Source organism: Phalacrocorax aristotelis, unplaced genomic scaffold, assembly GCF_949628215.1.
Source record: "Phalacrocorax aristotelis unplaced genomic scaffold, bGulAri2.1 scaffold_126, whole genome shotgun sequence".
NCBI classification, from domain to species: domain Eukaryota; kingdom Metazoa; phylum Chordata; class Aves; order Suliformes; family Phalacrocoracidae; genus Phalacrocorax; species Phalacrocorax aristotelis.
The window spans coordinates 4,013-19,797 of record NW_027441294.1 but is presented as its reverse complement, the minus strand read 5'-3'; the positions used below and the strand labels follow the sequence as shown (position 1 = coordinate 19,797).

Here is a 15,785-nt window from a genome sequence, read left to right as displayed (position 1 = left end):
CGGGCAACGGGTGGGTCTCCGTGTGAGGTGAGGCCTGGCGCGGGCCGGGGGGTATCTCCGTGCGGGTCGGGCCGGGGGCGGGGCGGGGGCCGGGCCCCGCAGAGAAGCCCCGGTCGGGCATCGTTCGCTTTTCCACAATGTAGGGCTCTCCCCGGTTATTTTTTGTGTACTGTGTTTTGGGTCACCTGAAATCCTTTGGCCGGTTACGTTTGGTGCGGGGAGATGGCAGGTCTGGAGCCTGAAAGATCTCTGGTGGGGGGTGGGGGAGGTATTTCTTGCCTTAAAACTCTGAGCCCACCTCGTGAGTCTCGTGACTGTGGCAAATGGCTGAGTCGGGCGTTTTCTGATAACTAACTTCTGAACGTGTGCGTGTGTAGGCACGGGGAGATTTGTGCAGTGTGACGGAGCCCCTTGTGCTTCTGTGCTAATGTCTACCTGTTCTAGACCTCCAGAGTTGGAAAGCCTTTGTTTAGTGCCTAGTTGTGCCTGCGTAACAAATGTTTTAGCTGCTGATGGGTTATACCTCTGCTGCGAACTTCTTGCTGGGTGGCTTGATTGTTTCTGGTTGTCCGTGTAAATCTAGGCAGCTATTTTCTGCCCGGTGGTGAAGCCTATCGCTTTGGATAACAAAGGGCAGGAGTGCAATAAAGAAAAAGGTGATTCGTCTGCTGCAGCTCCTTGGAAACAATTCGTTCCTTATTTTCTGCCCTTGGGCAGGCGTTGTGCTTTCCAGATAATGCAGCCTCTCCTGTGCCTGTCCACGCCGTGCATTTTGTCCTGCCCTTGCTTGAAAAGGCTCTCCTTGCCTTCCTCCCCTCTGCTGCAGTTGCCTTAATCTCTCGCTGCTGCTGCTGCTGCTGCTGGAAGAGGGATAAAGGGAGTGTTGTCGATCGGGTTGTTAAAAGCTTTTTCGCGGGCTGTAACGCGCGGGAAAGGGGGGCCGGGGGGGAGGATCAGTTTGCGGGGAAAATGGGAAACCAACATCACCTTCCCCTCCTACGGCGCAGCCCGGCCGCACGGCTCCCCGGGGATGCCCCTGCCCGCGGGTGTACCGTGTGTGCGCCCCCCGCGTAGGGCGGGGGACGACGACACCCCCCCACACACCGTCGGCGGCACTGGGACAACCCCTGCCCCAGGGCTCCGCGCTCGTACCCGGCTCTCCCCGCTCCGGCACGGCACGGGGCTGGACGCACCGAGAAGACCCCGGAGCGGCTTCTCGCGTCCGGGCGAGAACAGGGCCCGGCCCCGAGCAGCAGAGCGGGCACCGCCGGTAGCTCGGAGGAGCGGGGCCGGCTCGGCTCGAGGCGTCAGAGCGAAAAGGGACGAGAACCGTCCCGGAGCGTCCGGGGGTTGGGGGGGTTGGCGGATGGTCCGGTGGCCGGGTTCGGCTCCGTGCCGGGCCGTGGGGCAGCCGGAGCCGCGCCAGAGCAGGTGAGGAGCCGCATGGCCGGGCGCGCTGTGGGTCGGCGGGTTTGGGCTGTGGGGTCTCCCGGTCCGCGGAGCCCCCGGGGGGGCGGCGGGGTGCGGGCAGCAGCGGCCCCGGGCCGAGCGCTGTCGTGGGTCGGTGGTTGGGTTTTGGGGCCGAGCCCGTGCCCGTCCCCGGGGAGTAGGGGCAGCCCCACCCGGCTCTCGACTGCTCCTCGTCGGGGTCGGGCGGCGGCGGCGGCGACCCCGGCGGGGGCTCCTGCGGTGCCGGGCGGGTCCCCCCTTGCCCGCGAGGCAGGCAGGGACCCCGGCTGCTGCCGCCGCGGTTTGCTGGAGGCGGGCCGGGCCCGGCCCCCTGTGGGGTTGGGGTGCGGGCCCGGCGCTGCCGGGGAAACGAGGCCTGCGAGAGCAGGAAGAAAGCGCTGCCGGGCCGGTGCTGGGCTGCCCCGCCGGGGTGCGGGGCCGGGCCCGCGCAGTTCAGTTCCCAAGGCCTCCCCGACAGTGCCCGCGTGGGCCGTGGGGGTGCAGGGCTGCGGGGTGGCTGCGCTCTCCGCGGCCCTGAGCGTTGCCCGTGGGGACTGCGGAGGGGGCCGGGACGCAGCCAGGTTCAGCTGGTTTGGTCCCTGAGCGTGGAGAGCACAGCTCTTCTGTTCCTGGGCCTTGAGAGCAGGCTCCTGTGGCTGACGCCGGGGCCCTGAAACAGATCGAGTCGTGCGTTTTGAGGGCCTGAGCGAGGGGACTAAGTGGTGTGGTTTTGGGCTGAGGAGCAGAGGTCAAGTGCTGCGCTTTTGGGACTTGAGAACAGGCTCAGCAGCTGGGCTTTTTGGCTCAGAACCGGTCCCAAAGTGAGCTGGTTTGGGGGCCAAAAGCAGAAGCCGGTTTGGCTGCTTGTGGGGGTGGCGTGGGGGCATCGGGGGCTGCAGGGGAAAGCAAGGGTTGGGCAGGGTACGAGGACCCTCCCCGGAGGTGGGGGTCCGGTCACATCGGACCCCGAAGTTCGGGAGGCCGGCATGCACCAGAGCGAACTCGCCACCTGAGGCGGGTCTCTGGAGGAAGGGTGCTTTTTGGATCCAGCGCAGCGCACCCTCTTTGGGTCCAGCTCTTCATTCTGCGCTGCTTAGAAGAGTTATTAACCAATTAATTAAACATACAAACTAAGTCACAACAGCTCTATCGGCTCCATCGTGGTTTGGAGCTCTGAATCGGTTTCATTTGGTGTCTAACACATTTTTTCCCCGAGGAGAGGCTACGTTTCAAGTTAATTAGTTTTCTCACAAGTGTGTCAGTCGATAAAATTGAGTTACGATTATTAAAACCACAAAGGTGACAGGAGTCTCACGGATCGGGTCTATTTCTGAAAATGTATTCATCCCATGCAAATGTCATCGGGATACAGATCATCTGCACTTCATGCTCTGACAAGACAAGATGCTGAGACAGGGATGAGCTCCAAAAGGACTACTGAAAAGAAAAAAAACCCACGCACTTCATGAAGTCATGGGGGGTTTTTTTGTTTGCATTTGGGGGGGCGGGGTGGCTTTAACAAAAGAGTGCAGTGTTGGCTGGCAGCAGCCTGCAGAGCATTTTTGCTGCCTGATCTCTCCTGTTCTTCTCTTCCACTCCTCTTTCAGGGCTGTAATTGTCATTTGGATAGTTTTAGAAGAGCAGTTAAGTTCCTCGCCTGTGTCTCAATGTGCTGGTAATACCAGGAAGGTGAATGCTTGAACCGGTCGGGCGGGTGGGAATAACTTGGCTGCAGGTAGAACTTCTGAGGGAAGACCAGCAAAACCAGGAAGCAAATAGCAAGTTCCCAAAAAATGTGCGGGTGTCAAACACATAAAAGTTTTATTGCCGAATGTTTTGTTTTTGGCAATATGTTCCAAATGCCTATTTTTGGTAAACATAACTTTTCAGGAGATTCAGGGTTGTGTGTGGCAAAACATGTCCCTCTGTTTTTGTGTCCTGCCGCACAAACGGCCGGCGGCAGGGCTCTCGTTCCCCGCTCTCGCTATTGCCACAGCAGGGCTGCGATATTTAGACCTAAGGGATGGGTTTAGGAATGGAAGGAGAGAGAACGCCTGTGTTCTGTAAGGGCTATGAATGCTGACCCTTTGCCTCCGTCTGCCGCTTTTCCTGTGCGGGTGATGAAGCCGTTTTACTTTCCTCTGTTGTTCCTGGTCTAAGTAGTTGCAAGGCTGTCGCCGCTGTGGGTGTGCAATTTGTGTTGCTGTGTTTCTGTGGAGTCCTAGCTACGGCTCGCTTCTAGTGTGGCCAAGCGTCAAGGTAGGGCTTTCAGCTTAAAGCTTCAGAAGCGCTGCGTGCCGAGATGGGTGTAGGTGAAACTGCTGTTGCGCCTGCAGCTGTGCTCGCAGGGATGCTGGGTGGCTCCGCATCAAACTGGCAAGGTGCGCGTGGACCTCCGTCGGGCTGCGCCCTGGGTGCGCGAGCGTGCCGTGTTTTTGCTGTTCCGGCTTGTATGTGCGAGGGCTTAACGTTTGATTTAATGCATTTCCTTTAACGGCAGGCTGTAGTTGGGCTCTAGATGGTATTCCTACGTGGGCGCAGGAGCTGTGGAATGGTTAAGCTGTTGCTGTGCCTCCAGGTGACTTGTTCAGTAACACTGTTTTTCCAGGTGCAGATGGATGAGTCGTGCAGGGCAACGGAGGAGAGCCCAGGGGAGCGCTGTAAGAAGGTGAGTCTGTGTGTAGTACTGGAGGGAAGATGTGACTGATGGCTATAGGGCTCCATTATGGGTTTTACTCTTTTTTTTTTTTTTGTGATCTGAGGGTGCTAAGCGATGAGCCGAGCGTGATGTGGGCCCTGGAGGTGAGTCAGGCAAGGTGACCGGTGCTTGGTGGGCTGGAGTAGGTGTTCTTTTTCAGGTTATTCAGGGTTTTTTCTCCTTCTCTTCACTTTCCCATCCCAATTTGGGGCCGATTCCCTCAAACGGGGACTTCCCCCTGTGGGGCTGCTTATGCAGCCTGGGAGCTGCTGCCTGGGCACAAAAATACCTCAAACCCCTTGACTCTGGGCCTGCAATGAGGGGTGAAAATACAGGAAGAATTCTGGTGGAAAGAAAACAACTTGGGGCTTCTGGGAAAGCCAACTCCAGCTGGATTTGTGCGGCTGGAAAGGAAAAAAAAAAGGGGGTGGGGGGAAGGAACAACAACCTAAAAGCACCCACCAACCATTCTCATGCACAAAACCGAAAGTGAAAATGACCATTTTTTGTAGGGCAAAAGCACAAAAAATCCCCACAGAACTCAGTAGTTTGGAAAAGCAACCCCAATTATTACATTATGTAAAGAAGGCGGGGGAAAAAAAAAGAAAACCAAACCAAAACCCGATCACAACCCTGATGCCACATGCCTACAAGCAGTTCCTGGGGCTTATTCTGCGGGGGTGGGAACCCAACCTTGTTCCCCAGGTTTGCTGTGCTGCTTCTCCTCCCTCGAGACACTTTGCTGTTTGGTGCAGAGGCAATGAATGGCGCTGCTGGGGCTGCGAGGGGGAAAGGTGCAGAGGAATAGAAGCTCTGTGGATGCAGCCAAGTTACAGTGTCTGGATGGTATTAATCGAGAAGAGTAATTCAGATAATGCTGCTGCCCAGCGACCAGAATTGGGTACTGAGCCCGGGAGCCGCGCACGCGCGGTGGCGTCCCTGTGATCCCCATTGCTCTCTCCGCAGGTAACAGCCCTGCGATGCTGCAGTGCCTGCGAGGTGATGCCGCTGTGGTCGTTGCTGCTTCCTGGTAAGGAAAGGCCTCCTCTGCTCTTGCTGCAGCGTGGTGGTGTGTCGGACACGATTCCCTGTGTCGGGTGAGGCCTAGGGCTGCCGGCGAGGTGAGCGAGCCCCTTTGGTGGGTGCAGGGGTATCTCCTTGTGTGCCTGTACTACTGGGGCTGGTGGGATGGGAAGCTTCAAATGACCCGCCGAGGCAGGCTTCTGGTATGCTAAAGGCGAGCGGGTGAGGGCAGCCCTAGGAGTTACCCGGGAGCTGATAGAAGGGAAGAGGGAAAGGAGGAGGAGGATGATGACCTTTTCCCCCTGCAGCTTCTGGGTGCAGAAGATGGCCGACTCCCCAGCTCACCAGAGCTCCCCCTCAGCCTCCCCTGGCCCCCCTTGCCCCGTGCGACTGCCCCCAGCTCCAGCACGGGCGAGCTAGGCTACGTGCCTAGGAAGCCTCATCTGGTAAGAGCTGTAAGACACCCACGTATTCTCTTCAGGTGGAGGACGGCCTAGAGTCTGGAGCTGCAGAAGAGGCAGGGAGGAGAGGAGGGGAAAGAAGCATCTGAACGGCTAAATTGTGCCAGCAGCGCTGAGAGCGAGAGTCGCGGTGAGTCCTGGGCCACTGGGGCCCCGTTGCCTCTCTTGTGCGTCCTGGGCCCTCCCTGTCTCTCCCCTGGCCCCCTCTCTTTCCTTACCTGCTGCAAAATTTACTTTTTTTTTTGCGCCCCCCCCCCCCCGCACCTTCTTTCTCCATCTCGCTCTGAGTGTCTCCCTGCCTCCCCGTCTTTTCAGTCCTCCCTCTCTCTGTCCTGTAGCCTGTGGCTCCTTTTTCTTTCTCCGCCTCTCTCTGCCTGGCTCTGGCTCTGTTTTTTTTTTTTTTTTTTTATTCCTCCTGCTCTGTCCTGTAGCCTGTCGGTGTTTTGTTGTTCTCTGGCTCTCTTGATCTGACTCCCTGTGTTACCGAAAAACGCGTTAAAATCGGAAACGACTCCTCAACACCAATTTAGTATTAAAGAGCAGGCATTCTTTATTCGCGGCGCCGGATGCACGGGGGATCGCTCCTCCTGGCGTGCGTACCTCACGCACCTTTCCCGTACAATTTGTAGATCAATGTTTTACGTATTCATACATATTCATTATTGTCCTGTCTGCTGATTGGTACAAACTTGCTCGTTCCGTATGTAAATCGCTGCGCAGGCTCGGTTGTCCTCTTCCGTTGTTCTCTTCTGTTACTTGGGTCGGTGGTGGTCTGTGAGTCGGTGGTCGCGATCTCCCCCTGCCGGAATTAGCTTTTAGCTTCTCGGCTCTTACTCTTGGCAGTCTTGGCTAGTTTTCTCAGTCCGCTAAGCGAAACAGCGTTTTTTCATCCTTTTCTGACAGAAGCACGTTGTCTGTTGTTCTGTTCGCATTAATGATCGCCTACGGACTAAAATGCAGATCGACAGGTGCGCTGATTGGTACGCTCCATGTTCCCGTAATGGAACACCGTCTCTGGTTGATTTCATCCCTTTGGTTACATTTCCCCTGTTTGGAAGTTCTGAAATAATAATTTTCTCAATACTTCCATCCTAGATCAATAATATTCCACTATGTCAGTTTAGTGTTTGCTTCATGTTCTGAAATTTTTCACTTGATTGTGGTCTCCAGGGTGTATGCAGGTCCCATTTTCTACCCAAAATTTTATTAATTTGTTGAAGTACCTCTGCAAAAAAATGTGGTGCTCTATCAGAGGACATTCCCGTTGGCACTCTAAATCTTGGTATTATTTCCTTCAGCAACGTCTTAACTACTACTCTAGCTTTGTCGGTGCAGCACGAGAAAGCTGCTGGCCATCTAGAAAATTTGTCAATCAGCACTGACAAATACTGCTCTATCTATTTTGTCTGGGTAACTCAGAGAACTTAATTTGCTAATAATTTCCGGGAGAATTTTTTGTTTTGTTACTCCTAAAGGTTGTTTCCTTTGGTTCAGGGGATTATTTCTAGGACAGATTGGACACTTAGCTACTATGGGTTTAACTATTCTTGTCGTGCCTACACACGCTACAGATGTTTTTAAACTCAAAACCGTAGCGCCTACAGCCTAATGTGTTTGCTCATGGTTTTCTTTTGCAAGTTCTGTCATAACTTGTGGGGTGGTTGTTGTTATTACTTGTTTTTCTGGTGTTACCTACCATCTCTCTGTGTTTTGTGATGCTTCCAATTGTTCTGCTAATTGCTCATCCAATTTATTATATCTCGGTTTCAACTTTGGAATTCTGATCTGTTTTACTGGTACTAGTGCAAGGATACCTTGCTCTGCAGTCCTCTTTGCAGCTTTATCGGTCAGTCGTTTGCTTATGTTTACAGCCGTCTGGCCAAATTGATGAGCTTTGCAACGCTTTACCGCCACTTCTTTTGGTTTCTGCACGTCTTCCGGAAGTTGGAGAATTTCTTCTTTATGCTGTATTGATGATTCTTGGGCTGATGGCAGTCCTTTCTCCTTCCCAATAGCTCCATGATCGTGGATCACACCAAATGCACGTTTGGAATCAGTCTAGATATTTATCCTTTGTCCTTCTGCCATTCGCAGAGCTCGCTTCAATGCTACCAATACTGCTTTCTGTGCTGAGGTGTTTGCAGGCAGCACCCCTGACTCCGTTCCCTCGGCGGCGATAACGACAGCATATCCGGCCATTCGCTTCTCTTCTCGCCCAGAGCTTCTTCCATCTGTAAACAACTCCAGATCAGGATTTTCCCAGAGGTTTGTGTCTCAGGTCTGGTCTGCTGGAATAGACTTGTTCAATAGTTAGCAAGCGATCGTGTTCTAAATTGTCCGTAAGGTTTTCTGTTGTTAAAAACATAGCAGGATTCAGTATAGCAGTAGTCTTCGATTCCACATCGTCTTGTTCTAACAGAACAACTTGATATTTCAACATTCTGCTAAGGGATAGCCAACGACCCCCCTTTTGTTCTAAAACAGTCACCGCTATGTGCGGGACATATACTGTCATCTTCTGTCCCATTGTTAACTTTGGGGCTTCCCGGATCGGCAGCGCTGTTGTTGCTACTGCCCGTAAACACCTAGGCCATCTTTTACTCGCGTGGTCAGGTTGTTTGGAGAAGTAGCCCACAGGTCTCTTCCAGGTTCCCAGTCGCTGTGTCAGCACTCCAAGGGCTAAATGTTGTCTTTCGTGGACAAACAACTGAAAAGGTTTAGCGAAATCAGGTAGGCCTAATGCAGGGGCCATCATCGAGGCTCTTTTCAGTTCTTTGAATGCCGTTTGGCATCCGGGCGTCCAGGTTAAATATTTATCCTTTTGAGTCTTTCAATGCCTCAAATAATGGTTTTACATACAGTCTATAGTTCAGAATCCAGAGCTGATGCTATTTCATTGTTTTCAGAAAAGCTCTCAGTTCCTTCGGGCTGCTAGGTTCGGGAATTTGACAAATAGTTTCTTTCTTTTCACTTTCTAATTGTCTTTGTCTTTGAGATATTTCAAATCCTAAATAAATGGCTGCTTCTTTTCCTATTTGGGTTTTGTTTCTGGAAACTCCGCATCTTCCTTGGCCCAGAAAATTTAAAAATTTCAAAACATTTTTCTTTACTTTGTGCCGCTATCAGAATGTCATCCGCATTCTGTAACAAGATGCCTCTCCCTGGGTTCTGTTTTTTCTATATCTCTAATTTTTTTTTGCCAGCTGAGTCTCAAGTATCGTAGGACTATTTTTAAATCCTTGTGGAAGTACGGTCCATGGTAGCTGTGTCTTTCATTCTGTGGTGGGGCTTTCCCATTCCAAAGCAAATAGGCTTTGACTTTTTATGCCTGGAGGTATGCAAAAGAAGGCGTCCTTCAAATCTAGTACAGTAAACCATTTATGCTCCTCCTTTAAAAGAGGTCAGTAAAGTGTATGGATTAGCTACTACCGGATGTATATCTTGGACCACCTGATTTATAGCCCTTAAATCGTGAACTAGCTAATACTCTTTGCCTCTAGATTTCTTTACTGGCGACACAGGAGTACTATATTCTGATTCACATTCCACTAAAAGCTCATATTCTGAAAAATTTTATAATTAACTTCTGTAATCCTTTTCGAGCCTCTCGCTTAATAGGGTATTGTTTTTGTCTTACGGGCTTGGCTCCAGGCTTTAAGGTTACTTTTACCGGCTCTGCCCACTTAGATCGCTCCGGAGCTCCGCTCGCTCAAACCAAAGGAATTACTACGTTTTCCACTTCCTCGGGAACCTGTTCCTCCCTGGAGGAATCCTGTAACATAAACGCTCTCGCCTCTGTGGCTTTTGATTCTGGTATTAGTGATTTAATCTCTCCATCTTTAAAAGTTACTTGAGCATCTAATTGACCTAATAGATCTCGTCATAACAGAGGCAGTGGACATTCAGGCATATGCAGAAACTGGTGAGTTGCCCATTGCTTCTCCAATTTAAACTTTAATGGCTCTGAGAGGGGCTAATTTTTCTTTGCCCTGTTGCGCTAGCAACATCTACTGATTTATGATCAAATTTCTCTTCACGTGTATTCAATACCAAATAAGTGGCTCCCGTATCTACCAAAAATTCTATTTCTTCATTCCGTAGCTTCAGTGTAACCAGGTGTTCAGCTAGGGTTGATTCCCCTGGTCTCCTTCATGCCGAGCTACTTCAAGCATTTAACCCAGATCTCTGGATTCAGGTTGTTCTAGTTTCTGAAGGTTGTTTTCTCTCCCCCCGCCCCCATCTGGGGCTGATTGTCTTATGAATATAGAGACCAGCTGAATTGCTTTTTCTGGTTTTTCTGGGTTCAAATGAGTATATTTTCTGGTGGTCACCTTCAGTCTTTCCATAAAGGCTGAAGGGGACTCACTTAATTCTTGTCTCACTTCATAAATTTTGACCAATTTATTGCTTTTGGCATTGCTTGTCTTACTCCAAATAAAATCTCTCTCTGACATCTAGTCAACATTCCCCTGGGTCCTGGCTGATTAGGGTCCCACTCGGGATTTGTAGATGGAAAATTCTTATTCATTGTTCTCTGTAAATTCCTGTTAGCATGTGCTCCCTGCACCTGCCTTCTGGCTGTATTCCATACTATTTTCTTGTCAGTTTCATCAAGCGAAGTATCCAGTATCACAAGTAGAGCAACACTCTTTCAAGTTCTCACCACGTTTTCCTCTTTTCAGAAACATTGCCGTAGAATCTTGTGGACATACCTCACGCTGTTTCTGCTGCTCGGGATGATTCCACGGTGTAAAGAACAAATCAACATATGCCACTTCTTCCCATTTGCCTTCCCTTTTTACAAAACAACATTAATTGCAAGATGGTACGATATTGCAATGTCTCATGTTCTGGCCATTTGTGCCCACCTTCCAATTGATACGTTGGCCACCAATGATTGCAATATTCAATTAATGGTTTCCGAGTTAGTGGGTCACCGCCCCCGACGTCTTTCCAGTGCTTCAAAATACATCGCAAAGGTGTTCTCTGTGGGATAGGTTTCCTACTCAGTAATGCTCCCGTCTCCCAGTCGACTAGTAGTTGTGATAGTGCACTATCACAAATACTAGTCAGAGGGACTCCAACCCCCGTTAGAGGTCTCACTGGAAATCTGCCACTGGGATCTGTAGCCCCCTGCTAGATATCCCTGGAGACTTCAACCCCCTGTTGAAGACTCCCCTACCCTCGGGTCCCGCTCCACAGGCTTTCGCCTAGCAGAGACTTACCAACCGCGGCACCTCTTGGCCCCGACCCTGCGTGGCTTTCGCCGCGCCTTACGGGCAGGCCTGTGGGACTCAAACCCGCTATCCTATCCTATGTGGGAAACTAACCCCACGTGTTATTCTACCTAAGTTTCTTCTTCAAAGAATGCCTTGTTTACCTCAATCCAGGGGATCTTGCTCAGAATTCTCTGGCCCGGGGATCGGAAGCTCTCCCGGAGAATTCCTCGGGGCCGGCTGCAGGTCCCACGATCCCACGGATCCGTCGAGATTCAAAAGCAGGTTCCCACCTGGGGTGCCAAAACTGTTACCGAAAAACGCGTTAAAATCGGAAACGACTCCTCAACACCAATTTAGTATTAAAGAGCAGGCATTCTATATTCACGGCGCCGGATGCACGGGGGATCGCTCCTCCTGGCGTGCGTACCTCACGCACCTTTCCTGTACAATTTGTAGATGAAAATTTTACATACTCATACATAGTCATTATTGTCTTGTCTAGCGATGGGTACAAACTTGCTCGTTCCGTATGTCAATCACTGCGCAGGCTCGGTTGTCCTCTTCCGTTGTTCTCTTCTGAGTAGGTGGTGTTACTTGGGTCGGTGGTGGTCTGTGAGTCGGTGGTCGCGATCTCCCCCTGCCGGAATTACCTTTTAGCTTCTCGGCTCTTACTCTTGGCAGTCTTGGCTAGTTTTCTCAGTCCGCTAAGCGAAACCGCGTTTTGTCATCCTTTTCTGACAGAAGCATGTTGTCTGTTGTTCTGCTGACATTAACGATCGCCTAGGCACTAAAATGCAGATCGACAGGTGCGCTGATTGGTACGCTCCATGTTCCCGTAATGGAACACCGTCTCTGGTTGGTTGATTTCATCGCTTTGGTTACACCTGTTCCTGTTGTTCAGTTTCTTCTTTTTTGGCTTTGTGTGATTCTCTCTGTGATTCTGTTTTTCTCTGCCTCGCTTTTCCCAGCTCCCCGTCCCTCACTTTTAATGCCCGTTATCCTTCACCAGCACACTCTCCCTTGGTTCCCATCCTCGTTTCTGAATTCCTCCTGCTTTGCCACGTAGCCCGTGACTTTTTTCTTAATCTCTCTCTGTCTGCCTCAACGCTCCCCCCGTGCTTTTTAATTCGTCTTCTCTGCTCTGTACCCTGCTACTGTTCTTGCCTTTCTGAGTTCTTCTCTGTCCAGCTCCCTTTCCCTATTCATGAATTCCTGTTCTTCCTGCAGCCACCGCTGTTCCCTGTGACCTCCATCTCTCTCTGTCCAGCTCCCTGTCCCTAGGTTTTAATTCCTGCCTCTGCCCGCTGTAGCCTGTCTAGATGTTTCTCTCGGCCTCTCTGTCCGGCTCCCTCTCTCTGTGTTCTAATTCCACGTTCTCTGTCACGTGGACCCGTGCTATTTGTTTGTCCTCATCTCTCTCTGTCCAGCTCCTTGCTGCGATGTTTTATTTCCTCATTTCCTCCCTCTCTGTCTTTGTAGCCCATTGCTGTTGGTTTGTTGTTTTTTTTTTTTTTCCACTTGTTTCTTCATGTGTCTCTGTCTGCCTCCCAGTCCCTGATCTTTAATTCCTCCTTCCCTGTAGGCCGCTGTTCCTTTTTTCCATTCTACATTGTGTTCTCTTTGGTCTCGTGTTCTTATTCATCGATTCCCTCCTCGCTGCCCTGTGGCTTGTCCCCATTTTATTGTTGCTTCTCTCTCCCTCTCTCTGGCTTCTTGCCCCTGTTTTTAAAATTCCTCCCTCTCTTCTCTCTTCCCTGTAGGCCGTGTGATCTTTAGCCTTTCTCCATGTCTTTCTGCCCATCTCTCTGTGTCTATTCATTAATTCTTCCCTCTCTGCCCTGTAGCCTGTAGCTTCTGTCCTTTCTCCATCTTGCTGTCCCTGGCTCCCCCGTGACCCTATGCTAGAATTGTTTCTCTCTTCTCTCCGTACGCATTGCGATTCCTTTTGCTCTCTGTCTCCCTTTGGTTTTTTTCTTTTTTTTTTTCTGGCTCCCTGTCCCTAATTCTTAATTCTCTGCCTTCTCGTGCCCCATGGTTTGTTCTGTGGGGTTCTCTCGCGGTTCCCTCGCAGTTCCCTCCAGTCCATACTGGGCTATATTGGTCTAGTCCATACTGGGCTATATTGGTCTGTCCCGGCTTCCTCCCACTTCTTTCCCAGTGCCTCACAGTAGGTCCCGGTTCCGTCCATGGGATGAACTGTGGGGGAACTGTGGGGGAACTGTGGGGGAACTGTGGGGGAACTGTGGGGGAACTGTGGGGGAACTGTGGGGGAACTGTGAGGGAACTGTGAGTAGGGGGGCGGCCCCCCGGGCCCCAGCCCCTCCCCCCCGCCTGGGGCCAGGCCCCGCGGCCGCCGGCCCCTTCCTCCTCTGCCCGCTCCCGTCGCAGACGGCTCGGTATGTGTCACGAGCGGCAGCCGCGTTCAGCAGCTCTCGGAGGGCGCGCGGCTCTGCCCGGCCGTGACCGGGGCCCGCAGGGGTTTCCCGCTCGCCCCGAGAAGGCGCTGGCCCCGAGCCGGCGCGTCCCGCCCCGCCCGGCCCTCGGCGCCCTCGCGAGCTGAGCGCGGCCCGGCCAGCAGGGGGCGCTGGCGCTCACCGGCTGGGCGCGGTGGCGGGGCCGGTGGGGGCCGTTCCTTCCGGCCGCCCTTTAAGGGCCGCCCCGCGGGGCTCGGGCTTCCGGTGGCGCGTGCGCGGCGCGTCGGAGCGGGGGCGGGAGCGGTGCGTGTGGCGGCCGAAGGGCCGGTGCGTGTGGCGGCCGGGTCGCGAGGCGTCCCTGTGCGGTGCCGGGGCCCCTCTGCGGCCCGGCGTGGGAAGCCCGCGGCCGGCGGAGCCTGCTCGGAGCTGGGCGGGGAGCGCCGCGGCGGTCCGGCCGCCGGCAGCCATCCCCTGCGGTGGCCGGCAGCCCCTCGGGACGCCTGGAGGCCTGGCGGTGCCCGAGCCTCGCCTGCGGCAGCCGCCTGAGAGAGCAGCGCGGCCGTGTCCGGGGGCCGGAGAGCGCTGGTGGGTGAGTTCGGGCAGCGGGGGGCGGGTGTGTGTCTCCGGGCGGGGCCGGGGGGCTCCGTGCCCCGCAGAGGAGCCCCGGTCGGGCATCGTTCGCTTCCGAACAATGCAGGTCTGTCCCTGGTTATTTTCTGTGTACAGTGTTTCGGGCCACCTGAAAGCCTTTGGCCGGGTAGGTTTGGTGCGGGGCGATGGCAGGTGTGGACCCTGAAAGATCTCGGGTGGGGGGCGTGGGAGGTATTTCTTGCCTTAAAACTCTGAGCCCACCTCGTGTGTCATGTCGTGTTATCATGTCGTGAGTCTCGTGACTGTGGCAAATGGCTGAGTCGGGCGTTTTCTGATAACTAACTTCTGAACGTGTGCGTGTGTAGGCACGGGGAGATTTGTGCAGGGTGACGGAGCCCCTTGTGCTTCTGTGCTAATGTCTACCTGTTCTAGACCTCCAGTGTTGGAAAGCCTTTGTTTAGTGCCTAGTTGTGGCTGCGTAACTGCTGTTGCGCCTGCAGCTGTGCTCGCAGGGATGCTGGGTGGCTCCGCATCAAACCGGCCGCCGGGCGGCCGGGTTGTGCCGCAGAGCATGCCGGGAGCTGTAGTCCTTGCGGCTGCCGGGCGGCCGGGTTGTGCCGCAGAGCATGCCGGGAGCTGTATTCCTGGCGCAGTGGCTGCCGGCCCTGTCACGTGGTTCGCCGGGCATGGCGGGAGGCGCGGTCTTCCGGCGCTCGGGTGCCGGGCGGCCGTGGCGCGTACGGTACGCGAGGTGTATTTTTGGGGTTGGATTCGTGTTGATTACTGGGGGCTTGCGGGTGCGGCCGCTTCCCGAGAAGCGGTGAGTTCCCCGGGAGCTGACAGAAGGGAAGAGGGAAAGGAGGAGGACGATGACCTTTTCCCCGTGCCCAGGGCGCAGATGATGGCCGCCTCCCCGGCCCACCGGAGGTCCCGCTCAGCCTCCCCGGGCCCCCCTTGCCCCGTGCGCCTGCCCCCAGCTCCGGCACCTCCCCATAAGCGTGCTGCATAGCCTTAGGCCGCCCCCAGGCCCTGTCGTGAAGGCAGCAAGCCGTCCCTCAAGCGCACTGGATTCCCCCTTGGCGCAGGGGCCCTTAGCAGTAGCGTGGGGAGGGAGCGGTGTGTCCAGAAGCCCCTGCGGAAGGAGAGGCTTTGGCCAGGGTCGATCGACGGTAATGACGGTCGCTGTTTCTTCTTTCCCTCTCCCAGAGACCGTGCTGAGGACGTGGTTGTCTGTCCTTCCCCCGGGGATGCCGTTGCCTGCGGCCGTCTCAGGCTCGCGTGGCTTCTCTCTGCCCGTCCTCGCCGTCCTCGCAGCGCAGGGCCGAAAAGGGATAGACAAAGCCCTTCCCGGCTGCGGACAGGAGCTGCCTCGGCTGAAGCTGGAGACGCCAACGAAAGGTAAAGAAGAAGAAACTGAAGGTGCTCTGGCTGCCAGCTGCCTTCCTGCCGCAGGCAAGAGAGAGCCTGTCCATGCAGGTGGGGGAGGAAGGATCCCCCTTCATAGCCCGCAGCGGGCCAGGCCACCAACGTGCACCGTAGGGTCTGTACGCGTAACCCGGAGTTGGGTACGGGCGTGTAGTGCACGAGCAAGCTAGGCTACGTGCCTAGGAAGCCTCATCTGGTAAGAGCTGTAAGACACCCACGTATTCTCTTCAGGTGGAGGACGGCCTAGAGTCTGGAGCTGCTGAAGAGGCAGGGAGGAGAGGAGGGGAAAGAAGCATCTGAACGGCTAAATTGTGCCAGCAGCGCTGAGAGCGAGAGTCGCGGTGAGTCCTGGGCCACTGGGGCCCCGTTGCCTCTCTTGTGCGTCCTGGGCCCTCCCTGTCTCTCCCCCGGCCCCCTCTCTTTCCTTACCTGCTGCAAAATTATTTTTTTTTGCGCCCCCCCCGCACCTTCTTTCTCCGTCTCGCTCTGAGTGGCTCCTTGCCTC

General features: G+C 54.2%; 1 long non-coding RNA gene across 1 annotated transcript; it reads left to right on the top strand.

The window, feature by feature from the left end:
• The first annotated feature begins 5,655 nt into the window (after nucleotides 1-5,655).
• On the top strand, nucleotides 5,656-15,549 carry LOC142051296 (uncharacterized). Its single transcript, XR_012658403.1, has 3 exons — nucleotides 5,656-5,761; nucleotides 15,062-15,253; nucleotides 15,512-15,549. It is a non-coding gene; the product is annotated as an uncharacterized LOC142051296 (long non-coding RNA).
• Nucleotides 15,550-15,785: the final 236 nt, after the last annotated feature.